Below are 25,355 nucleotides of genomic sequence, written 5' to 3'. Positions count from 1 at the left end.
TGCCCAAAAATCTGCACTGTCTTTAATTGTAAGAAGGTCTCAGACTTTAGTCTTTTAGAGGTCTTTTCAGAGTCTTCTAATGTATGGTAGGCCTAAGAAGCAGAGATGTACACAGATGTTCATGGTGATGTCTTCTAGTTTTCCATGTTCTTCATGTCAGTCTTATTGTGCAGTTTGACCAGAGAACCTTCACATTACTAACATTAGTGTGGCCCACATACACTGCATCCATGAGATCACTGGCAGTATCGTATATGTGTTCTCTGCATGTGTAAGAAAGAATCAAGATGCATATACAAGATACAGATGCTGATGTGCTTTAATAATGGCTCATGAACTGATATCTTTACATTAGCTTGACCCGGGGCTACGCTCTCTTCCAACCTTCTCCCTCCACGACAAATATTTGTTGTTTTCCCTCTTTTCAGTATTTCCTTTGTCAGAATGTAGAGGATAGTGGAGGATTGTCAGCGGGATCTTCGGCAAAGACAGAAGCTGCTATTTTCAGCTGTATCTTATTGATTCTGTTTGATGAACACACATGTAGGTCCTGGATGGGATTCTGCCTGGGGAGAAGTGCACACATAGAGATATACAGGGAGAAACAGAGCGAGAGATGAGAGCATATATGTCCATTCATGCACAATCAGACGATCAGCACGGCAGAAACACACTGAGCCTTTATTTCCATGTAATTGGATATAGGCCTCTCCTGCAGATTAGATTTACAGTAATTAGTCTCCTCATGTGGAGTGAACACAGCCAGTGTCTCTACATTGCATTATTAAGCCGCCCCCTTATTAACACCAGTAAACAATAAGGAGAACCACAACAAACATGTACAACATACACTCCTCACACAACAAAACTTCTCAGCATTATTAGGCAGAACATGTCGTTTCCTCCCACGCTGCAAGTATACGGTGTATTTGGGGATTAAAAATGGCTGGTGTTAAAGAAATAAAAGGGAGACAATGGCAGCAGGTCTGCTCCTGGTTCGAGCTGTTCTCTGTCATTGGAACCGAGAGATAAGCTCATGGCTATTATAGCACAGGCCTGCATCCAGCCTGTCTGACTGCCTTATCTCCTCCTGCTGTAATAACCCAGCCACACCGTCAGTCTGGACATGGATAAGGGTGTCAGTGAACAAGTGTGTGAGTTTGACCGGGATGGGACTAAAACTGCAGATGGCTCATATTTTTATTTTATTTTTCAGTGTCTACAGACACAATTAGACATGAAAATGTCTAATTGTGAACACTTTTTTAAGTCAAGCTTTTAGCTCTATATATAAGGTGCAACCACATAAGGTACTATAAACTACTCTACATTCTAATTCAGGAATGAGAATCAAATTACTTCCATTATGCATCTACTTCTGTTTTTAGATTAAAATTAAAACAATCAAACATAGAACAATTACTAATAAAGCTGTGACTATCAAAACCGTTCCATTAAAAATAGTAGGCCTTCTCTGTAAACAGTCTGACACTGATATTGTGGCTGAGGAGCAGCATCTAAATACTGCACAATCTATAATCAATAGATTATTATTTACTAATATTCAACATTTAACTTTTGAATTGACAGACCACACGATAATTATTTTAAAAAAAAGTTATCACTATATATAATAATATAAATATGAATATAAATGTTGCACAAAAGGTAATGCACCAAAATTGATACACATCCCACGCTATGATGAACCAGTAATTTGTGTATAACCCATATATTTTGGAAAGTTGTGGTCACGTGACAAATGCACTGACCAGAGTAAAGAAGGAAGCGGACCGAGCAGTCTAGTTAAGTTGTGATGGGTGAATGGGTCACAAAACACAGGACTTTCTCTTCTTATGTGATTATCCCCTCATCAGGAGCAAGTTGAGCCAAAAGACCCTCTGCTTTTTGAAAAGTTACATTTTGAAAACCGTTTTTGGTTCAAGATGATTATTCCCAAGGCTGCACCACATCCTGAAATATATGTATAAATACAGGCTATAAAATATATTTAGTTTGAGATATTACTGTCATAACTTCACATTAAAGAAGCCTTTCCAGAGTTTTTGTCAACAAAACCAGTATGTCAACCTTTGCTGGTTTTAGACATGAACACTGACATGTGACTACATTGCCCCCAGCACTATACACTCTGTCTGATGGCGAAGTCGTGGCTGGTGTGCACAGGAATTTGCGAGTCAGTTTGCTCAGCCTCAGAAAGTTAACATGATGTACCTTCCTCCAGGCCAGGGGATCTTCCTCTCTACCGATGAGTCATCAGCTAGCTGTTCAGCTCAGCTTCCATGGCATCCTCCAGCTGCACAGAGGATGAAGCAGGGGGCGCAGGGCTGCTCTTAAAGAAGCTGCCCGATGACTTATTTCCTTTCTTCACAATGGATGTCTCTGCCTCTGCTGAACTATGAGGCATAGCGCCTGTGGTGCTGCCACGAGCCATCTTTTCCTGCAAAACACAGAGAGCTCTTAAGTTTTGCAATGTGCTGTGAGTTTGGACATTTATGTGAATGTCTTGAAATGTGCTAATCAGAGTAATCAAAATACAATAACTTAGATTGCATGTGGCATCTTGTTTTCAAAAACCTGCACAGATTTGCTTTCTTGCCACCAGTGTCATTTCAGTCTTACTCTTGCTGTGATGTGTGGCACATTCTCTGTGCTTATGTAGTTAATCTTGAATCTTGGATAGAGGAACTAAGTGATGTCAAGAAGCTTCTATGTGACTGGGTCGCTGTATTTATCCTCCATGTAGCCAAGGCCTCTTGACTTTGTTGCCTTGGTAAGGTTTGTGTCCTTTTGTCATTTTCAGCCAGAGCTGATGTTGCAGGAGATGCAGGACTGGCTTCAGGTGTGACACGCTTACGCTTCCCCTAGAGAGGGCATCTGTAAACTCCTGGAGAGGATGATGGCGTTTTTGATTGATTTGAGGACCTCTGTGTCCCACTAGGTTGGGACCAGGTGATACATCTTCCTGTCTTTAGACGGAACCTAAGACAAACCCTTGCTCTTCTCCAGCACCTTCCCAATCTGCCCTGAGCCTCATTTTAATCAACAATGCTCCAATAAATTTTACTCTTTTTGTGCCTCAGCACAGCTTGAGTTCATCAGTGGCGTTGAACCACCCTTGCCAAAAAACAGAGCAACTCTACCACCTCTCATCCCTCTCCTTACATGAAGGATGTGGGGTTTCGATGTCCCTCTACCTCCTTTACTATGTGTGTGTTTTGTCATGTTTGTGTTAAAGAATAGAGGCTACCCAATTTACTCTTGCATCATCTTTCACAGCATTTACATTAACATTATGTAAGGTACAGTCAAGATTTTTTAAAATGTAAATGTAATAGCAATAATACTGATAAACCTTTTAGCGCTTTTCTAGCAAAAGCACAACTTGCTTCACAGAAAGTAATACAGTCAACAACAGTAAGAAAAAATAAAGAATGAGAAGCCTATACTGAACAATCCCAAGATGCAGCCTGTGGCAAAAACACTGAGGCCTAGTCCACTGATTGAGTTCCACGGCTTTGATAAAGCTTGATCCACTATCAGTGGATGAAAACTATTAGTCCATGAGCAATAATCTCTCCTGTGTTTTCAGTGGGAAAGTATGAAGTTTGCAAGCAGCAACTCTTCCACTAAAAGTCATCATTTCTAAAGTGTGTGGTGAGACTTTGGTGCAGTGTTAATTTTGACAGCTATTTTAGATTTAGTCTTCATCTTGAGACAAAAATGCTTATTAGTTTTAGTCATATTTTAATCATTTTTATCCTTCATAGTTTTTAGTCAATGTAAATTCATAACATTTTAGTTAACTTTTAGTCATTATGATTTCTGTTTAATTATCTTTAAATTAATCCATTTAGGTTAATTCATGCATCAGAAATTAGAATCAAGGTGACAGGTGGAATAAAAATTTCACTTAGAGAATTTTTTTCTACAAGTACAAATAATCTCTTCACACTTACAAACTGTAATTTCTTCAGCAGTTTTTGACAGGTTTAAGGGATAAATTATGTGCACTAGTGTTGTCATGAGAAGTGACTTTGGTACCAAGTCAATGCCAACACGCAAAAAATACGTCAGTACCTGTTATTTTTTCGGTACCCTAAGTACTGGATACATCTTTGCCCTCAGCGGGCTGTGTCGATTCCTGTCGGAACTGAGGGGGGCGGTATATGCGCGTCAGTTTGTACCAAGGACGAGCGCCGAAGAAGAACTGTTCTCCATCGTCTTTGCTAGAAACAATGGCTTCTACAAGTGCTAGTGCTTAGATCGGGCCCAAAAAATCCAGCCCAACCTCACCTGAGCCTGTGCATGTTCTGTCCAAGCCATCCCTTTAACTATAATTACGAGCCCCAGCCTGGTTTAAACCTGACTTTTTTTAAGGATACGAATGTGGACATTGAAGGCTGAGTCTCATCTTTCTTTCCATGGCAAGCCTTCGTCATGTGCCTCTTACTGATGTGTTGGTCGCGAACGAAATGGCTCATAGAGCCGGCTCTTTGACGTGAACGACGAGAGCCGGTTCCTGATTGGGAGCTGCTTTGTTGTTGTTTTTTGTTTTTTTTTCTGTTCAAGTCGTATGTGATTGGTCAATATCTGTGGTGTCGTCTGTGTGTCCGCGGTGAGCAGAAGGGGGAGGGGCGGGGGTTACAGGCACACACAGCACAGTGAGCACATGAACAGGAGGGAGGGAGACAGAGAGAGAAAGAGAGCAGGCGCTACAGAGAGAGACAACATGCTGGAAAGGTAAAAAAAAGTTGAGAAAATGAATACAGCAGGAAAAGCAGTAAAATTTGGAATCATTTCAATTACACTGACAATTCAAGGGCAGAGTGTAGAGTCTGCAAGATTAAAATCTCATATCCAAACAACCTGCACAGGCACATGAGAACTGTTCATCCATCAGTGCAATTGGAAGCAAGCAAACCTGTAAATGCACTGTAAATAGTTACAAGTTTAGGATAGTTAAGTGTTTAATAGTAAAAAGCTAAAAGTTTAAAATAGTTAAAAGTGTTTTATACTTTATAGTTTATTTTTTGTAGCACTCTGTAGAGTATATAATGCCATATAAATAGTAAACATTTGATACAATGTATTATTTATTTTTTTACATTAGTAATTCATTTTACACATAATTTTATATTATTGTTGGTAATAAATTAATTTAAGCAACAAAATCTGAGGAGCCACTCGGGAACCGAAAGAGCCAGTTCTTTTTAGTGAGTCGAGCCAAAAGAACCAGCTCTCTAAAAAGAGCCGGAATTCCCATCACTAGTGCCTCTTAAGTGTCGAGGTCCCCGTCTTTTTGTTGTCATATACCAGCATCGTGCTGCACTTGGTACACTCAACAAAGCTGACACACATGTTGTCACCGTCGATCACTCACATGTGCGCAGGGGCCAGTGGCGCTGTCAAGGCTAATGTGCACACACTTACTGATCATCTTTTTGAAAAGCTCAATATCTCTATATTTACACAAAAACTTTAACAACATAAATAACTAATCTGAGACAACTACGATTTGTAGACAGGTTCATTGTAAACTCTGACTTATCCATCTCATTGTTAAAAAGCAGAAAAACAACTGATGCAACATGTTAGACTGGAGGTTTAAACTCGTGTCCTCTCACAGAGTTGGTGATTCAAACTAAACTTTCATCTCTGTCAGAGAAAACTGGTCTGAGTTCAGACTGTTTACTTACAGCACAGTTACACTCACAGATAACTGAGCCTCCTACCTGCCTGTTAAACAGCATCAACCCATAAACCCTCTCAGGTCCAGTGGAGTCCTGCGAGGATCAACAGATGTGAAGTCGGGCGGCCGGTGGCTGCTTGCTCCACTGCCATTCAGCTGCTAACAAGCGGAGCTGCTAACAGCCACCACTGCAAGTAACAAACTTCACAAATCCATTCAGCAACTCCATCATCCACAGTCAGTCACACAGGGCTGATTATTTACTGCTGAATTACAGCTCACAACTCATACCAACGGCGGATGCTGAGAGTTTATCAGCCTGTCCCTCTGTGGCATTTAAAGGTAATTACAAGCACGGCCTTTCTCAGCTATCAATGTCTGTTTAGTCCACAAAAAAGGAACCACAGATTTTGTCTTATTTTTTATTAACAAGATCTATTTTTAGCTTGTCATTGTCTCATTTTTGACTTGGAAAAAAGGTTGTTGACGAAAACTGTTGGTCATAGTTTTCGTCAACGATATTAACACTGCTTTGGTGCAGCTCACTTGTCTTGCTCAACCACCATTTGGTTGTTGGGGCCTAATACTCCCCTTTTTTAAGTCTGTCTAAACTTTTCATGCATTCTACATACAGTGCTGAGGGCAGCTTGACTGAAATACGTGCAGGAGGGAATCTTTCATCCAGCATTCGGAGGAGTTTTGGAACCCTTTGGTCATGGTGTTTATAGACACCATGTCTTTGGCGAGGTTGTGCATAATGGCTTTATTTACCTCATGGTGCCTTTGTGAGCTCTTTTTATATGGACCAACAGCTGCAATGACTCTGAAATAGCAGTTTGTTAATGAGACTGGGCTACAGCATCCCACCTTTCACTTTATGTCTTTGAGGAACACTCATCATATAGGTGCCTGTGGTACTTTTTCAGGTTTGTGGTGTTGTCTTGGGATTTGGCGACTGTTCCACGACAGGCCTCACATCTGTCGTCCTAAACCAGAAACACTCCCATGTGCTGCTTTTCTGCAGGACTAAATTGTCCAATGTCACTTTGGGCTCAGCTGAGGCAATTTTATCTGCACCACAAATGTATAATTTTCCTTGGGTTATTACATGTTTGACTGTCACAAAAGGAAGATGGCATTGATTTATCAAACGATTGTGTGACAGCTTAAACCCAGACACGCTGCATAATGTGTATCCTAAATCAGAGTCTTTGTTATTTGCTAATTGCATTGTTTCCAAACACAGTTTGAAATCGATTAATCAATCGGCCCTACTTTTTTTGGTGTGACAACCCCTGAAATGCATCTAGACTGTCATGGTAGAATATTAAAGAAATACATATCATGAACATTCCATGCATTGCTGAAGAATTAGACAGAGAGTTGTGAACCTAAATCCAGGCTTTAAATAAAGCCAGGCTTACCATGTTATCTTTATCTTGATAGTATGCTAATATTTGCTAATTAGCATAAAACCATAAAACACAGCTGAGGCTGATGGAATGCTATTTAGCTTTGCAGGTATTGGTTAATAAACCATAGCACTGGACAAAAGGAAATTTTAAACCAATGATAGCCCTCGGTAAAAAGCCCAAGGATCATCAATGTGATTACATTTCTGATCCTTTACTACGTTTAATGGCAATCCATCCAATAATTGTTGAGATACTGTACTAAGAACTGCAAATGTCAACCTCATGGTGGAGCTAGAGGAGAAGTCTGGGCATCACTGAAGTCATTGAGATTCATCATCTTGTAACCATGAATGCGTTTGTCGAGTCTCGTGCCAATCCATGCAGTAGATGCTGAGCTATTTTGCAGGATAAGTGAGAACTCTGTGTAAGTAGTCTGTGCAACTTGCCAGAGTCTTGTCAGAGAGTGGGTCTAAAAATGTAAAAGTGGTGTTACCTGATACCTGACAGAGTGGATGCTGGGGATCAGCTCTTTGCTTATTATGACTCAGTGAACTTTTCTTAGCACCTAAGGACAAACTCTACCCATTTCGATCCACTACTGGTAAGGCTAATATTAGAGTGCATTCACACCTAATCTGATTGGTTTTGTTAGAATAAAGTCGAGTCCATTTGCACAGTTATTACAGATTGCTTGGGCTGGTGTGAAAGCTGTTAATCGAACTCTGGTGTGGACCAAACAACCAAACCCAGACCACTTGAAAAGGTGGGTCTCGGTCCGCTTCCAAACAGACTCTGGTGAGGTTTCTTTGTGGTGTGAAAGAAAACCAACCACAGGATTTTATGATAGCAGAGATGTGATTTTAGCAACAGCTAAACAATAATAATCCATTTGCTGGTCGTGAAATCTATCAGCAATCTTATAATTGATCCTGATAAAGGCTGCTAATATCCAATAACCTATTTATGCCAATGCTTACATGTAACCATGGTAACACATACAGTGTATGCACATCAGTGAGGGTATTTCTGTTAAAATTGACATCATTGCATCTGACTTTGTGTACTTTGTTTGTTCATTAAGTCCATTAAAAAGTGTGTGACAGTGATCCCACAGTATTTAGCCCTGAATCATTACTGTACAAGACGTCTTCTTTTCATCCTGTCTCTTTGTTGGTCATTATTCATAGCGTGCCACTGATTTGTAGTCTAATAATATCCTACTAATAATGCTTACAATCAGTTGTTTTACTTTGTGCTCTTTGTTAAACCAAAGAACGTAAACACTTTAGAAGCTTTAAAGTGCTGCTGCATAAACTTTTGTCAGTCACCAGAATTTGATTTCCTCATGTGGGTCCTGATGATGCACTGATAGTGCAGGATGACAAACGCCAAAACTGTCCAATCAATAAGGTACCTACCTGTCAGTTGGTAGAACTTCATGTTTACTCCTGTTGGTTTGTTTGCAAAAAGTCGGTGTGAACAGGAACCAAACCAAAACTATATTCCCTCTGGTGTGACCAAATGAACCCAACTACAGGTATAAAAGCACCTTCAGGCAAATTATCACTATGTTTTTCACTTTGTTTTTTAGTAGGCTACATTCTCAAGGGGGAACTAGTTGGGCTTAAACTTTTAGTTTTGCAAATTATAGTAACAGGCCAACATATGCCAGCATGTGTCTGTGTGTTTATGTTGTGTTTGTGCAAAGTTTTCCTCTGCTAGAGTTTCCATCAGAAGTCACGTCTAATCAGTTTGCAGCTGGAGTCTCTCATAACTGCCGAACATGGGACTCATAAAATGGAAAATGCAAAAACAGATGTCCTCATGAATTAGTGAGGCACCCATGAAAAATTAACAGATGACCTAGGACATAAAGCCAGAGGGCTTATGCTCATTTAATTCTTCCTTCAACATGCAATATGCTGCCTCCAGTCATTGTTTTCACTCCCTGTCCCCGTCCAGCTGCAGCAGCCCGATCTTTTAGATGTGGCAAATTAATAGTGACAGAGATGCGTCTGTTGAATAAATAACAACATGGGCTCCGGGATAGCTGGCCTTATCAGAGCAACTGCTAAATGGCTGAAAAGTGGTGTTTGGATGTTTTGAACAAATATCCTTGTAAAATTACAGACCGCTGTGAGCTCCAGCAATGTCTCAGCAGGTTATCGAGAGCAAGGGTTTACAACTATCTTTGAGTAGCTACTACTTTTTCACGTAATATGCCGAAGTTCTCTAAAAACCTGGTCTCACTCTTAACAAGCGGCCCTTGTCTGTGTCAGAAGCACAGAGGCACCCTATAGCAGTGGTTTGAGACACACACACAGATCAGATCAGGAGAGAGGGTAGGTAAATGGGTCAAACAAACTCAGGACGTTCACCCAGGAGGCTAGTATGTGTAGCATACAATGCCAGTGACATATGTCATGTGGCATTTGTGATATATCATGTGACGCTACATTACGTTAATAACAAACATACTTATTTTAAGCCAGAACATGTTTTTTTTAAACATAACTGTGTGCTTTTGTTGCCTGAACCTAAGGAAGTAAACCTAAAGATTAAGTTTTTCAGCTTTGTTTTAAGTTTTGTTGTTTTTTTTTAAAGAGACTGTATGCATTTAATAAGCAGACACTGTACATTTCCTGTGAAAACAGAAGTTTACTCTGAAAAGTCACAATCAAAAAAAAAAAAAAAAAAAAAAAACCAGAATAAAAAACTGACACTGATGCTGGTATTTGATGAGTTGAGACTTTGTGAAGTTCATAGTGTTTGAGTTGTCTGGACATGATTCTCAACATAGAGGCAGCTAAGTTGGCAGCTAACGGTGCTAACTCCATAAACAGCACTAAACAACTACAACAGAGCTGACAGAGCTAATGCTGTTAACTAGGGAGGGACTAATGGCCCGCCACTGTACTGATAACCTTGAGGAACCCTCTCACTGAGGAAACTGGCATCCCCAGCTGCATTTTTAACTCCTGTAAGTAAGAAGTACAGCTACAAAGCTACATTAAAGTCATTTAACCTGTAGAATACGTGTGGAATATGAACCATGCAGCCATCCAATTGTACTTCTTAAGGCGGATTTATACTTGTGCGTCAGCGCTATGCAGAGCCTATGCCGTAGCCTATGTACGTGGCCTATGCCATTGTGAGCAGTTATACTAGTACGGTGGTGTGTCATTGTCCCTCTTCAGTTACACCTCCAAAACACTAGTCGGCGGTAAGGTTTCTGTGAAGTGCTGTAGTTGATTCAAAACACACATTAAATATGGCTTAATAGCAACAATTTCAAATACATGTACACTTGGCTTCACCATAAGGATTCACAGACAAAGCACTTGTCTTTATCTGGACACATTTTTCCCACAAATACAACATGCTAATGTAATTAGCACAAGCCTATGGCGTTTTACATTGTATAAATTAGCCTAGCGGCTAGCAAAGATTTCCTCTATGAAGCCAGGGACAACAGCAACATTTAACTAAGATAACATTACAAAATTCAGCTCCATTAAAGCTCACAAGGTTCACCGACAAAACAGCTGTCTTATACTAAACACATTTTCCAAACAAATACAACATGTTAGCGTTATTAGCACAAGCCTATGGCATTTTACACTTTATAAATTAGCCTCGAGTCTCGCGTAGATTTCCCCTACTCATATGAGGCCAGGATAAATCACACACAAGACATAAAATGCTATTTTGTGGGGGCTTTATTCTCTTCACAATGTATTGTTTCTTATCTGTGAAATAAAAGTAAATAAAAACTTTGTTTTCACTGAGGGAAACAGTTTTCAGCTTACAAAAAGAGACAGGAGGTCTGCGTTGCCACAGGCTCTTTGTCCATGCAGAGGCTATGCTGTAGGTATGGCGTTGATTCGATGCAGAAATATAGATTAGCTGTGAGATAATTAAATGAGATCTATTTCCTTGCAAAGTTTGCTGGAGCCCATAAAAGATGGGCAAAATACCACAAAATGTGGCTGCTGAGGTACAGGCTTCCTGAAAATTTTTTCTGGGTAAACAGATATTGAAAATGAGCTGTTCAGAGTACAAGATGTGTTGTAATCTTCTTCTTTGAGTCCTTTGCAATCGCAAATGTCGTTTTGCCAGTATCTAGCGCAGGTCACAGCTGCTGGGGTCGGTTCAGCCAGGTCTTGGGGGCTGCACTGGGGGGCATCATCACATTCCAGTAGATGGGACATGGTCTGTACTGCTCTACAGCTGCATTTGTCTTTTGTGTGATATTTCCATTCTTTCATCAGTGCTTTGCACCTCCCCTGCTCCACACTGTTGTAGTCTGTTGAGGGTCTTCCAGGTTGGCCATGGGAGGTCGTGCCCACTGGTGAGGCATTCAGTCGGTGTGATTCCTCTCTCCGTCCATTCTTGGGCTCGGGTGTTGAGTCTGAACCATTCATCTTCCCAGATGTTGGTCCTTGCGGTTCAGTTTTAATCAATTTGGCTGTCTACACAGGCCTAGTAATGGCTAATATTTTACACACATAACAGTTAGCCCAGTAACTCTAGAATTTCACAGATCTCCCACAAAACTGCAACAACACCAGCACTCCCCTCTCAGATACATGGATCCCATATAGGAAAAAGTAATTTAGAAATCCTTAAAAATTGAAGGGATAGATTTTAAAATTTCAAAATATCATGAACATGTCGTGTTTTCTCTCATTGTTAGAATTTTATGATTTGCACATCAAATACTTTTTAATTCACATTTTAGTAGAACAGATTCCCTAGGAACCCCAGCTGCTTCACTGTTTCAGAATGTACATTAACCTTGTTCAGTCAGATTCACTTGAATTTTTTTTTTACACCTCTTCATTTCTGATGTTCTTATAATACTTTCATGATACATTAGAATAATATATGTTTCTTACATGTATTAAATCTCTATTTTAAACTGTTGAAAGGACAGTGCTGTGAGCAATCAGTGAATAAGTGGTGTCACAACACATTTCACCTCTGAAGTCTAAAAGCCTCATTCGCAAGCCAAAGCAGCAGAGCGACTTTAATACATTTGGTGACACATTTACCTGTGCATGTTTCTGTTGAGTGTCTGCTCTAATTAGCTAGCTTTGTGTGTGTGTGTGTGTGTGTGTGTGTGTGTGTGTGTGTGGTAGTTTGGATGTATCTGCACACTTTCATGCCAACTTAAGAAAATATTATGTCTCCAAAATAAAACTAGAGTACATACGTTTATACATACACCAAACAAAGAATATAGTCTCTTTTTCTTACTGATTCTTGTTTATGGACATACAGCTATATAAGCTTCATAGGTCAAGATGATATTTGTCCACACACCACCACACCATGGCATAACAGTGATGGCAGAGCAGTCACTTGCTTGTCTCTGGCTGTGTTTACAGACAAATCCTTGTGAAGGGGTGGACTATTTCACTTTACTCCTTAAAGGGGTGACAGGGGCCTCAAAAAGCTTCAACTATTTTTTCCAGTTCAGTCTTTCATCTGATTTATTCAGCTAATTTTAACTTAAGTATAGAACTAATTACTTAGAAACAGAAAATTGCCAACAACATTGGACTTTCCATTCCAGGCTTTACGGGGTCACCGAACATCCCATTACATTAGCACAAACTGTATTTTACAGTACAGAAGCTTTCCTACATTCAGTTGGTGATTTGGGGAAATCTGAGGAGGAATACTGTTTTCTTTTATTTGCAAGGTTGTTGTTGTTCTCACTGAACCAGTGATGTTTTTGGCAGTCATTTTTTATTTAGTTATAGTCTTAGTCTTTTGGACGAAATGCTTATTAGTTTTAGTCACATTTTAGTCATTTCTTTCCTTGATAGTTTTAGTCTAGTTTTAGTCATTAATTTTTGAAATCATTAAATTAGGCCAATACAGGTAAAGGAAATTGTAATTGAGGTTGACAGGTTGTGTTGCAATACAATTGATGTTCAAAAAGAAATATGTCTGGTTCTTTCCTTAACACCACAGTGTTATACTGGCTAAACATGCTGCTAATGTTAGAGTAACCAGGTGTGCTGCTGTTCATTTACATATATCAAGGAACAACAACATGTCTAAAAAGCTACATTTCGCCCCTTATGTTTCACAGTAACTCAAATATGGGCCAATACATGACGAAGCATTCAGTTGCTGTCAGGCCAAAAATGCCTCTAGGACAAGTTTAACACATAACACACTAATTGTATTTAAGTTAGCTTAACCAGTTAGCCTGAAGCTAGCAGTCCCATTCATTTTTCCCAGGTCACGGTGTTATGGAAAACTTAATAGGAAATTCATCACAGACCGATTGTTGAGTGACATTAATCAAAGCTAGTAAATATGATTTGTTAACAAAACTCCTTGTAACATTAACTTACCGTCGCAAAAATAGCAGCATGGTGAGCTTTCAAATGCCTCTTGAGGTTGGTCGTATTCTTGCCACGTAGTTTGTAGCCACAACGTGTACCTCTGCCCCCCAGTACAACGTATTCCGTTGTATTTTCTACTGGATTATGTGTAAAGTATATATCCATAAATCATCACTTTTCTTTTCTTGTCCGTCCACCAGGTCCTTGTGCAGAAGTTGCTGCCATGGTGTGTGTGTGTGCTGCCAACTGTGTGTGTGTGACTGCCCCGGTTCGCACTGTGCATGCCCAGTGATGGACTAAGAGTCTCATCCTACTCTCTAATGTGCTATGTGTGAGCTCAGTCCTGCGTGTTCTTTAATGAAGCAATAGGAGAAGATATTCGGTCTCAGTTAATGTAGTTTATTAAGCAGTAAAGGAATAAAATTACAGAGCTCTGGGTCTCAACTTCACGTCCCTGACGAACAACAAAGGTGTGTCAGTTCACGAAGTCTGACCTCCTGTCCTTTCCCTGACCCAGTATATTTGAGCATAACAGAGTGTCATTGTGCACGCAAGGCGTTGTCCTCTTCTCATTGGCAGTTCCACTTCCTCCTTCACCACACCACGCCCCTGCCTCGTGTTAATCTGACTCCTTCCCGCTGGCGGTGGGGGCGTGGTTCCTGTTTTGAAAGACAAGAGAACAACACAACTCCCTACACGTGCTGTACCTTACTATCTGTATATCACTTTCTATTCTTTTTACCATATATGAAACTAATTATCTAAGCATTGCGGTATGTGCTCCTCAGACTTCATGTCTCTTCCTCTCCTGTACTTCTCCACTTCTGCAAAGCAAACACATTCAGATCAGCTGAAATCATCTCAGTATTCTCATTGTTCACACATCTAAAACTTATATAGTGAAACACAACTTATAGTAAAACACATAACATCATTCTATTCCCAACACCAGGCATGCCTGGCGGTGGGCGTGATCAAACAAGGACAGGATGCAGGTGCTTATATTTTGAGCATTTGGCAAACAGATTGCAAGCACAGTTGGAGGAAATATAAGACATTTTCGTAGTTAACCCACTAACATTTTTGTCTCGTCTGGTCAACGAAAACAACACATACGTCGTGTCATATTTTCGTCATCAAAGAGCTATATCTAGCTCGTCACCGTGCGTTAATGAAATCATTACGTCATCGTTAACGAAAACAACACTGCACTGAACTAATAATTGTGTTTTCTCTGGCCACTTGCCCATGGTGACTCTTTAAGAAGCCTTCTATAAAATTGCAGGTAGCATACATGAATAGTTTACTATGTCATCAATCGATATGTTTACTTGCATATGAAATGAGGTATAATTCCTTCAAGCCATATTGTTACCACTTTGGATTATGTTTTTAATGCTTGTTCCTGATTTGCTGAAACCTGTTTTACACCACTGGTATATTCCAGCTTATAGAAAACTGATTAAAAGATTGATTAGTCTTTTGGTATTTACTACAGATATTCAGTTAACAGAATTTATTTCCCTTTGATTGGCCAAAAATTAAAGTAATGTCTATCTTACTTTTTGCCATCTCAGTAGTAGTTTATTTAACTAAGAAACCGACCACAGAGAAGACAATCTGCCTGCTGTTTAAATCCGCTCATTGACATGGCAAACACAACCCTGGGTACTTGATACAATTACCTAAGGCAAACATTCCCCTAGGGCCTCCAGGGCTTCGCTGTTCATTCATATTTCGGGAGAGCGAGCACTCTGCTGCCAGGCTAAAGGTGAGGCCTACCTGTTGCCTTGCTGTCACGACCCTGAGCCGACAGTCGTCAATCAGTCAGCTCGCTCTCCATGGCCCAACACTGCTTCACTTTGGGACTCACTTCACTTTGCACTGAAATTGTGATGAAATGCTTGTATGTACGGAATTCTTATTAGTGTGGATATAGGGGGCCTTGACCAAACTGGGGAAAAATAGCCCCAGTGCAGATACAGAAGTATCTGGATGAGTCCACTGTGACTGCGTTGCATGAGTAGCGATGAGTGTCCACATACTTTTGGACATATAGTGTATACTGTAAGCATTAATATACATCCATAGCCCCATAACCTGAGTGGGGCTAATGCTAATGGTGTTCAGAGCATTGGACTCCTGAGAAAGAAGTGATTAGATTCTGATTAGGTTTGTTAAATTGCACATTGTGACAGAATGTTCTTGTTATTGGAGTAAACAAACGAGATGACTCAGAGGTGTCTCATGCTTTCCCACTTAAATCAGTTGTGGTCAGTGCATTGAATTTTAAGAACTTTTCTGCTGAAACTGTCATTGTAAAACAGCTCAGTCTGTAATCACATGTTCATATCTGCTGTAAGGACATAAACTTATCAAACAACAGTTTGTCAGTATTTGCTGTTGGGAACTGTGTGTCCGGCTACAGCTGATAGCAGGAATGAGCAGCTAGTAGCAAGAGGGAAACACAAACCTTACAGACACTACTGTAAAGATGAGCAACTGGGGAGACGAAGAATTGCGCGCCCTCCTTGTCCTCGCAAACGAAGAGGCCATTAACCGTCAAATGACAGAACGGCGAAGGACGGGCCAACTTATGAGAGAATCGCCGAAGGACTGACCAGCAGTCACTGCAGCTATGTAATCCTATTTGTTTCCTCAGTAGACATCTGGCATGTGTTTTTCTAGTTTGCCAACAGCAGGACTGTTATATAGGCTCTCGACAGAAAGGAAGACCCAAAACAAGACAGTTAGCTTGGTCAAAATATCTTTTATATGGGTTCTTTATACAATAATCACATCCACGTACATGTACACCGAGACTGTGTCTGATTGCTGCAATCGTTTGTCCTACTGATCATAAAGTGTTCCCTTCACAGCATGATTCCAGTGTGAGTGAAGGTGGACAAAATCCACAGTTCTTTTTCTGTGGAAAAATACTTCTAAAAATTAGTTTAAGGGAATACAAGGATTCAACACTGAGTTAAACTGGGTTATACTCACAGATGTGTAATATTAACTTTATGCTGGTCCCAAAGATGGTGCCTATTCAAAATAAAATTGCTCACCTGGCACATACAGCTAAAAAAGTTTCTAGTTTCATGGTTAAGTTCCAGGATATGCAGCTCACTCTATATGCGCAGTAGTTCCCGCTCAGCTCACAGACTTTACACTGAGATGAGGTCACAGTCGTTTTTTTGGTTTGAGGAAAGTTTTACACATTGAGAAAACCTCAATGAATCAAAAATTCATAACATAAATAGTCACAATTGACCTTGTTTGCAGTTTGAGGTGGCCGTCAAAAATTTTAAAGAGGTCTTTTTTACAGCCGTGATTGGGGAAAATGTTTTTTTGGCTGCAGGTAAAAAATTTTGACGCAATACCACGAGTGGCCACAGGGAAATATTGGATGCAAGGCTGAGCAGTGCTCCAGAGGGCCTGTTAATACTGAACTTGTGCGTTGAATCGACACCAAATCTACGGTGTAGTCTCTGCGTAGATGTGTACTCTACCCCAAAGCCTGATGTGCACTCCTCCAGAAAAGTTGCAGTAATGCAGATCATCTGTTAATTTTGTAAATTGAAAACCATTTCCTTCAGTGAAAACTTAGCTTTTATTTACTTTTATGTCACAGATAAGAAACAAATTGCAAAGACGAAAAGCCTCCACAAAACAGCATTTGAAGCCTTGTGTGTGATTTATCCTGGCTTCATGTGGGTAGAGAAAAAGTCTGCTAGCTGCTAGGCTAATTTATGCCACAGGAAATGTCACAGGCTGATGCTAATAACATTGGCATTTTGTGTTTGTGATGAAAATGTGTCTAGTTTGAGACAGTTGTTTTGTCAGTGAACCTTGTGAGCTATAATTGAGCCCAATTTTGTAACGTTACCTTTGTTAAATGTTGCTGTTCCTGGCTTCATTTGGGTAGAGAAAAAGTCCACTATCTGCTGGCTAATTTATGCAATTTCAAATGCCATAGGCTTATGCTAATAATGTTAGCATGTTGAATATGTGGGGATCAAAAACAATCCTTTTATCTGTGAATTTTGCTAATGCAGCTGAATTTTGTACTTTTGTCCATGTTTCCATGGAATCCATGTTTTATGTATGTTCTAGATTTGTTAGTTGAATCAATCAGACTTTACAGGACTTACTGTAACTTAACACAGTAGCACAGACAGACACAATGTTTTGGTGGTGTAATTGCAGAGTGATCCAGACACACCACCACAAAACTATAACTGCTTACTATGAAGCAGGCCATTTGCACATGGCGCAGCTTATGACAATAAGTCAGCCATTAGCCAGTAATATTTTCAAAGGCTAGCATAAGGCAGACAGATATCATCAGGCAAACAACTCAAAAGATCAGGAGATCGTTAGAAACAAGGTATCAAAGCAGGAAAACATGTTACACAGAAGTAAGAATTGCTCCATAATTGGAGATGAGGAGAAGCTGGACAGATAGGCATCAGATCAGAGGTGAGTAGTAATGAGCCAAAGGACAGGAGGACTCCAAAGGTACCTTTGGACACTGATATGTTCAGTAACAACATTTCTGTGACTTACCAGATATGTAAATTAGCAACATTTCCCTCATTAGAAAGAAAACATGTCCTTTAAAATGTACTTACTGTTGCAAAGTATATAAAAGTAATTGTCAGGAGACAGGGTTAGAGGAGAATAGCAAGGTTCAGCAAGGCAAAGTTTTAATTAGGAGCCAAACCTCCATTTCTATATTAAATTTTCCTGCTGTCCTGATGTTCACCTTTAGATTTTGACCACTCATTGGTTTCGTCCAGTACAGTGGCATAAATGTGCATCAGATGCATCACCTTGTGAACCACTGCCATCTGACCTAATAGACCCTAACAAGTGTTACAAAGCCATTGTAACACGTATTACACCAGAGTATAGTATATATTTTGTCTTACCTTGTCATTTGTGTGTGCATTTATTATTTAAAGTGTTAACTAAACTAGACCATTTAAAAAATGGATACATTTTTTCAAAAAGCTGGAGTTAACCATTGGGCACCATGACATCCAGGACCACCACTGAGCACCCCCACCTCTGCAGGCGGCTGAGGGAAGCTATATTTGTATTGTTTCAACTGCTTTTTCTGTAGCAGTACACTCCATCTTTCACCCAAGGTATTTTAATTATCCCAGCAGCACAAGCAGCTGTGTCGGCCACCCCTCGAGAAACAACACATTTGCCACCCATGGCTCTCAAATAAATATAGTGTAAAAAGTACAGTGAAAGTAGAATATTTCTCTGTGAAATGTTGTGGAATAGAAAAAGAAAGTAGCTTGAAATAGCAACTCTAATGCAATAATATAGTTGGAAGCAAACCTTTTATAGTCAGCCATCAAGTTTAATCCTGTTTAAATAAGGAGTAAGACCAATCACACTTTATTACTGCATTAATACCAATACTACATGTTTGGTTATATCCAGTCTCAAAGCCCATCAGCTATTATCTGACAACGATAACAACAGCCAGTATTTGGGGGTTCCAGTGTTGCCTGCAGGGGCCAAGGCTTCCACTTTATTTTTTGTTCTGGTCATTTCAGCTAATTTCCATAAACAGATACAACTCGGACTACAAACAGTCCCTTGAGGAACAAGTTTGTTTTGATCTCACTCCCTCTTAACTTAAGCTGTTTGTTTGCCTTTCTCACTTCCATTTCTCTTTCTTTGAACTACCAATCAGAGTGATTTTATTCATCCAAAAAAAAAAAAAAGCTGACAGGGGCTGAGGAGGGGCAATGGTGTAGGACACAGTGCACTGACTAGGGAAACAGATGCTCACCAGTGGCCCAACACTGACCAGCGGCTCACTGTTAGCTTGGTGTATCAGGGCCTTTAAATTTCATGAACCAGGGGCTTAAAGTTGGGGGAGGCTAATGGCCCCTTCCCTATTTCCTAACCCCCTACTTTCGGCCATTACTCAGACCATTAACATCACCAGGACCACATATTGTCATGATACACACCCAGACACACAAAGTGAGAACAAAACAGATCCAAAACAACTCTAATCCAACAAGCTGATACAACTTACTGCTCTACCTCCAGGTCACAACACAAGACAGGAACGCATCACGAGATCAGTTTCACATGTACTTATTCTTGTACTGCCTTACAAAAGCAATTAAGGTCACAAATCTTTTTTTTTTTCACACTTTTGCTAAAATCCGGCACGAGATCCCATACTACATTACAGTAATAACCTCCATTACACATTTTAAACATGCATATAAACACTACTTGATTGAAGTTCAACAACCACTGATTCAAATCTCCCATTTTGCTCACTCCACTTAGGTCCTCTACTCTGCAATGTCTGTGTAGCTGCGGGAACATGCTGAAAACCAGTTTTCAACTGAGTCAGGTAACTCTAGGTAACTAACACACTTACTGTAATGTTACTTTTAATCCCTTTCCTGTGGAAATGAAATGAAAAATAAATGAAATAAAATACCAGATATTTTGATATTGTCGTGGCTGGTAACTAAGAAGAGAAGCTTTTGTTCACTATTTGTGACTTGTGATAGTGGAACCCAGGAAAGGACAGAATAAGTATATAATCAATATTTATATAATGTATATATATATATATATATATATATATATATATATGTATTAAAACATACATACATATATATATATATATATATATATATATATATATATATATATATTTTTTTTTTTTTTTTTTTTTTTTTTTTTTTTCTTGTCTTAGGATCTGAAGGAACCATGTTGGAAAGGTTGATCATGTCACAGAGTGCATAATGGCCCTGTTGAAAAGCTCATTTGGCATTTGGATGGTAGCAGCCTGTGTGAAGGTTCAGCTTGGTGGACCGCAGAAACAAGACGGCTAGCTGAAGAGCTCAGCGACAAGTGTCAGGAAATGTCATCAGAGTGCCAGTCCATTAATGGCCATTGTCAGGCCTGTGTAGGATGAGGCACAAGTGGAGGCTAATGCCTGCTGATGGTCTAATTAACGACATGAGGTTAATGTGTCTGGATGGATGCTAATGATGTTACAGGCCACTTTTTCCTCATGCTACATCACCGCACCACTGAAGACACCACGTCCAAAAATGAGCCTCTGAAAGAGAGGGAAATCAAGTGAAGTCATCGCAGTTCAAACAGTTATTACACCATGAGTCAGGAGTTCATTAGTGTGAAGAGAATTTGTGGGTGTGTTTGACACAGCCGTCATGACAGGCGTCACTGTTCCAAACAAAGTGCTGTGAAATCTACAAAGGTCAAACTGCCTTCATTTCCCAGCAGAGTCAGACATGAATACATGTTGAGGTGATGATGAAGAAGTGTGTCAAATAAAAAGCTGAAATGACATCTTTAGTCATCCACACCTCCTTTCATTTCAGTCTGAGGGACACATCTTTCATCAGTCCTTACAAAGCAGTGTCTAAAGCTGTCCTTATGTTTCATATGGATGCCTGTGGTGGAGTACAGTATTGTGTGTCATGGCACATACTTGAACAGAATTTCTCATTCAAAAAATGTCTATGCAACATTGGTGTTGGATACCCAGTGAAATGAAAAATACATTTTCCAAGTTTCAGTTTGGATCTTTTTATGCCAAAATGCAGCAAAACATCTATTTAAAAAGGAATGATGAACACCCTGTTGTGTTGCACAAGTGCACTGCGTACCACAACAGATTTATCAGATGACCACACATTATAATATGTCAGCAGCTGCGTGCTGTCCAGACCCAGAGTCGCTGAATCTCACCAGACTGAGATCATTTCAGTTGGCTGATCAATTTATCGATGGTGTTAACACCTCTCCCTATTATCAAGCTGTCACATGAGTTAGTATTCAGTATTTTTTGTTTAATTAAAGGGCCTGGATCTCAATATCAGTGAATACTTTATCATCATCATCATCATCAGAATACATCCCTGGTAGAGAAGTGAATGTTTGTCCACAGTTTGGATTCATTTTCTTCTACTCATTGACTTACCCAAAAATGTCCTCCAATAACCACATAGGTTGTTTATTCCTTCCCTCTAAAATGACCCACAGGGTCTCAAATAAGCACCCTTGCACACTGATTCTGATGCATTTTATTGTTATTTTTGTTGTGAAAATTTGCAACATGTGACAAAGTGAAAAGACACATTTCCTCCTTTGCCTCTCCCCACTGGAGTTACCTGTCTGGCTGTCACCACTCCCTCCCTGTCTTGCATTTAGCACTGCAGCTGCATGAAGGGGCTGATCTGTCTCTATATTCTGTGTGCAGTCCACATCTTCCTCCTCTTCATCATCATCATCCACCTGAATATTACTATCTGACCTGTTCAAAGTGAGCTATCTGAGTTATGAAATGATTCTGATCGCCCCGTTCCTCTGTCATGTCGCACCTGTGTTCAGCTGCCACATTTTCTTTACTGATTCTTGGTCAAATGTCTCTAAAGGCTTCCGACGGATGCGAAGTATGAAGGACTGAACCTGTTCCAAAAATTTTAATGACAGCGAAAGTTTCGGACTCGGTTTGCAAATTGACACAACATGAGGTCGTATTCATTTTTAGACGTGTGACAATTTCAGCCGAAAAAGCAGACAAAGGCCTTCACTGGTGTGGTTGAGTTGAGGAAAAGCATCAGGGTTTGGCTTGAAATAAGTATGTTTGTTACGTAACTTCACTTACCTATGTACATAATGTCACATCGCCATGTTACACACTTAATATAACGCAATTCTGTGTCATGACGTGAAATAAGCCAATGCTGACTTTTGGTTTTACCTGGAGCACCAACAGCAGTTTTTTGTTGTTTTTTTTACCCAAAGGTCCACCCATACCTCCACCCTATGACGCCTCGTTCGCACTACACAATTTTAGTTGTGATATTGTTATGACCCTGGGTCACCTTTCTTGTTGAGTGTTAAATAAATTATCTTTGGTTGGACTGCAGCTGTGTGGCATTGGTTGTCCTTGGGAGTGGGGAAAGAGGGGAGCATCCTTTCATGCTATGTACCGGTTCTCCTAGGCTGGTCGTAACATGAATTGGGGGCTTGTCTGTCCTTTTTCTGTTTCGTTATGGCGGGTAAGTTCGATTTGTTTCTTTCTTGTTGTCTCTGATTGTCTGTTTGGCAGTTTTTTTGTGTGGTAGTGGCACAAAAAGTAAGAAAATGGAGTTCAAATTAGAAGAGTTTGTGGCTAATCCGACCACAGAGATATTAGAAAAGTGTAAAAAGGCTGATCTGATCCTCATTGCCAGTTCATTTGATGTGCATGTGCCACCTAGCGCAAAGAAAAAGGAGTTACAGGATCTCCTCTATGAAAAGCTGAGTGAAAGGGGATTGATTGGTGAGCCAGCTCCCACAGGTGGAGTTGAGCTGGGTGATCTGGCTGGTATTCCTGCCCCACTCCCAACCCTCCAGTCCCAAACTGGCATGACTGCAGAGGAGCTGAGGCTCACCCTGCGTATAAAGGAGGTGGAGGTGAGACACCGGGAGCTGGAGGTGGAAGCCATGCACCTGAAAGTAAAGGCTCTGGAGTTAGAGCGGGGAGCCGCTGTGGCTGCCAGTCCTTTATCCATACAGACATCCATGCCTAGTCCCCATGACAGCTTTGATGTGAGCAGGCACATTACACTCGTTCCTCCTTTCAGGGAGTCTGAAGTGGATTCGTATTTTAGTGCATTTGAACGCATTGCCGCTACACTACATTGGCCAAAGAGTGTGTGCAACTCTCTGACCATTGAAGACAGCCTTAATTATGACACAGTGAAAACCACTGTCCTTCGAGCCTATGAATTAGTACCGGAAGCATACAGACAAAAATTTAGGAACTGTGGAAAAACTGCCAACCAGACATATGTTGAGTTCACAAGGGAGAAAAGTGTTCTGTTTGACAAATGGTGCCAGGCCAGTAAAGTAACCTCTTTTGATAACATGCGGGAACTCATTCTGCTAGAGGAATTTAAAAATCAACTCCCTGAGAAAATTGTCATTTACCTGAATGAGCAAAAAGTCACGTGTCTCACTGATGCTGCCGTACTTGCCGATGAGTTTTTGTTAACGCACAAGAGTGTTTTTTCTCCCCCAGCTTGCCGTGATCCGGTCTCCGTTGGCCAAAGCATTAGCTCACCCAAAAGCTCCCGTTGTAACCCCACTGCTGCCACTGGTGACACTAAGACACGTGAGTGTTTCTATTGCCATGAGCAGGGTCACCTCATCGCCGTCTGCCCCACTCTTAAGAGAAAAGAGCAATCTAAGAATGTCAAAATACCATCCCCAATCGGTTTCATACACACCAAACCACACCTCAAACAAAGTGTGGATGTGGTAGATGAGATTGATGAGGAGTTTGAACCATTCATTACACAAGGTTCCATTTCTCTTGAGGGTGAGGAAAAGCCAGTTCCGATTACTATCCTGCGGGATACCGGTGCAAAACAGTCTTTCATGTGCGGCAATGTTCTCCCCTTTTCAGCTCAGTCTTACTGTGGTTCTGACATTTTAGCGTGGGGAGTTAAGCTAAGTGCCGTGCGTGCCCCATTGCATTTCATTCAGTTGTCTTCTAGGATTGTGTCAGGCAAATTCAAAATTGATGTGAGGGCCCAGTTACCGATAGCCGGTATTGATCTTATTCTCGGAAATGATTTGGCTGGCGGAAAAGTTTTCCCGTCTCCAGAGGTAATTGAAAACCCGATCGCAGATACGTGCATTTCTGACTCTGCTGTGCCCGACTCGCCTCCTTTGTTCCCTGTGTGTGCTGTAACCCGTGCTCAGGCCCGAAAACTTGGAGACTTGGTGGATCTTAGCGACTCTTTTATGACTACCTCTGATCCCACAAGTCCTCTCTCAGAGGTTAAAGAGAATGTTGTTGTGGAGCTTCAGCCTGATAATAAAACTCTGACACTTTCAGTAGACAGAAAACAGCTGATCAATGCACAGAAAACTGATGCTACTTTGTCTCCTTGTTTTTCTCTTGTAACAGGTCCAAAATGTGTTAAGTCTGTGTCCTACCTTGTTGATGATGGTGTTCTGATGCGCTGCTGGTCCCCTCGTTCTGGTCCTTCACATGAGTCTGTGAGTCAAGTTGTAGTGCTACAGCAGTTTTGTTCCCAGGTGCTAAGTTTAGCCCATGACCATAGCATGTCCAGCCATTTAGGAATTAGAAAAACATACAGCAGTATCCTCCGTTATTTATTTTGGCCTGGACTTAAGTCAGATGTTGTGAAATTTTGTCATTCATGCCACACCTGTCAGGTCTCAGGTAAGCCAAATCGAGGGATTCCTGTAGCTCCATTAAAGCCAATCCCTGCCGTTGGAGAGCCGTTTGAGCATGTTATTGTAGACTGTGTGGGTCCTTTGCTGAAAACCAAGTCTGGAAATCAGTACATTCTCACTGTGATGTGTGCTGGGACTCGTTACCCTGAGGCTGTCCTGTTGCGTTCATTAAAAGCTTGTGTCATCGTAAAAGCTTTTGTCAAGTTTTTCTCCACATTTGGCCTTCCAAGGCGCATTCAAAGTGACCAAGGATCAAATTTTATGTCCAAAATCTTCACCCAGGTCATGTCAGAGCTAAATGCGAAACACCACACTTCCAGCACTTACCATCCTGAGAGTCAGGGTGCATTAGAGAGATTCCACCAAACTCTGAAAAGTATGCTTCGCAAATATTGTACTGAGACAAACCGGGAGTGGGATGAGGGATTGCCCCTGTTGTTGTTTGCTGTGAGGGAAACATTGCAGGAGTCCTTAGGTTTCAGTCCAGCCGATTTAGTGTTTGGCCACACCGTGCGCGGCCCACTACGCCTGTTGTGAGAGAAATTTCTCTCCAACAAAACTAGTTTGCGTGAAAACATTCTGGACTAC

General features: G+C 40.7%; 1 long non-coding RNA gene across 1 annotated transcript; it reads right to left on the bottom strand.

The window, feature by feature from the left end:
• Nucleotides 1-301: 301 nt before the first annotated feature.
• Nucleotides 302-13,719, bottom strand: LOC144464432 (uncharacterized). The gene is made up of 3 exons (XR_013492129.1): nucleotides 13,500-13,719; nucleotides 2,236-2,461; nucleotides 302-566 (listed from the first exon to the last, which is right to left on the bottom strand). It is a non-coding gene; the product is annotated as an uncharacterized LOC144464432 (long non-coding RNA).
• Nucleotides 13,720-25,355: the final 11,636 nt, after the last annotated feature.

Source organism: Epinephelus lanceolatus, chromosome 10 (genome assembly GCF_041903045.1).
Source record: "Epinephelus lanceolatus isolate andai-2023 chromosome 10, ASM4190304v1, whole genome shotgun sequence".
Lineage (NCBI taxonomy): Eukaryota > Metazoa > Chordata > Actinopteri > Perciformes > Serranidae > Epinephelus > Epinephelus lanceolatus.
Note: the sequence above shows the minus strand (reverse complement) of the source record. Positions and strands in the feature narration are given on the sequence as shown.